The 1,990-nt window shown below is 38.1% G+C and overlaps 1 pseudogene; it reads left to right on the top strand.

Annotated features, from left to right (window-relative positions):
• The first annotated feature begins 320 nt into the window (after positions 1–320).
• Positions 321–1,306, top strand: LOC109222764 (annotated as a pseudogene).
• The last annotated feature ends 684 nt before the right edge of the window (positions 1,307–1,990 follow it).

A 1,990-nucleotide genomic window follows, 5' to 3' on the forward strand; every position in this document is an offset into this window, starting at 1 on the left:
CCCTCTGCCCGTTGATCATATCTACCTCAGCTATTGCTTCCCCACCTTATAACTCGAAATCAATTACTGGTCATTTTAGGTGAAATAATAGTTTTGGACACGTGTTTTCAGGCGAAGAACAAGTGCGAGATAGAGAGAGGAGGCTTAGCTTTTTAAAAGAGAAGAAGAGGGAGATTTATGAATTCCTTGAGTGGGTCTGTGGTGACACTCGTGGATAACATTGATCCTTGAAATTGTCAAGAAAGTACACAATTGTAGGCTTTCTGGTGAAATTGGGAAAAGAGTCAAAGACCCAATTCAGCTGTTAGCGTATAGATTGTTTTAGTTGCGATGAGTTCAGGAAATGTGGGGCGGCTGCCATTGATGAATGTTGTTAAATTTAAAGGAGTGCCAATTCTGCAGCAATTGCATTTGGAGGAACGGTTGCTCAGGACTTCACCTCAAAACTGGTGCATTGTAAATGATGGAACCAATGAACCCACAATTGTCATGGGTATTTCAGGGTGAGTTATCAATTTTCACCCTTTTTGATGGTATGACTCTTTTTTTCCAGAGTAGTACTTTTGCTAGAATTGTTTCTTGATTGTTTTTATTGGTGGGTTCACTATACAACTTGTTTTGACGATTGGATTTGCACTTTCCCTCTGCTTCACTAATTAATCTTTCACCATTTTTAAACAATATAGTGCTTGTGGGAAATGGTGGAGCCAGGAAGGGAATTCGAAAAATACGAACCTAAAGCAATTTAACATATGTGTGTCATAAAGACACTGATAACGAGGCCAGTTTTTCCACTTTTTGATATTGTTTAGGCTGTATATTCTTTGGAGCTAAGCTATCAGTATCAACTGCACTGCTGTTGTGCAAGTTCTGATCTATCAGCTTACAATTGATGCAAGAAGTTACGAGTACTTGATGTATGCCATGGCCGTAATGATAGGACATGTTTTGTTGTATGTCTCTAATTGAGTTAATTGTATAACAACATTAACTATTGTCATAGAAAACCAGCTGAACTTTTTGAAATCGGTTCTGTTTTGCAAGACAAGATTCCAGTAGTAAAGAGGTTTACTGGAGGAGGCACTGTAATAGTCGATCACAGGACAATTTTCATCTCCTTTATATGCAATAAGGATGTTGTCCCTACTGTAAAACCATATCCTAGGCCCATCATGTCATGGAGCAGCAACTCTACAGCAAGGTGTTTCAAGGAGTTGGGGATTTCTCTCTTCGTGAAAATGGTACTTTTCTGCTCCGGGATTATTTTCATTGTTGACTGTCCATCTTTTTGCAGGAAGAGCTGCAGGTTTTCTTCAAGAACCAACCCCCCCTCCCCCCCTCCCGCCCCAAAGTGTAAACTTGCTTTTATGTCGAAAAAAGGGACTTGCTTTTAAACTTTGTTATGGAGGAAATACTTGCTTATACTTGTTGTATGGTATTTTTGCACTATATATTTCTCTATCTATATATTTGTGACACTGAGTTAGTTTGATATTGTTGAAATTTATTTGACTAATCAGAAAACAAAAATAGAAGTTTCAATTGGCTGACAATGTATTTATGCATGTACTGGTGCTAAAAACCAAGGTTGAGTGTCAGACTAACAATGCTATTACACTGCACTCATCAAGGGAGCTTCCTTTTATGTGGATATAATTATTTGTGGTAGATAAGGTTCACACACTTTTTAACTAACTTCCTGACAAGAAAAGTGTCATTCATTGGATTAGATGTTTCCTTTTTTGTTTTCTTATTTCTTCTTGTTAGCAATATTGTTCTTTCTTCTCTGTGCAGTTGGTTCCCATTTCTATGTACATTGTGTTACTTGGCCTTAAAAGAATTGTGAATACTATCTCCCCCCCCCCCCCCCATTCTCTTGCCCTGTCTTGATATCCGTCTGACTGCTTGTTTTGTCCTTTATTTTTTGTTCTTTCTCTTTTGCTCACACGAAGATAAGACTTGAGGAATCCTTGTTTTATGTCTTGCTCAC

This window comes from Nicotiana attenuata, unplaced genomic scaffold (assembly GCF_001879085.1).
Source record: "Nicotiana attenuata strain UT unplaced genomic scaffold, NIATTr2, whole genome shotgun sequence".
Classification (NCBI taxonomy): Eukaryota; Viridiplantae; Streptophyta; class Magnoliopsida; order Solanales; family Solanaceae; genus Nicotiana; species Nicotiana attenuata.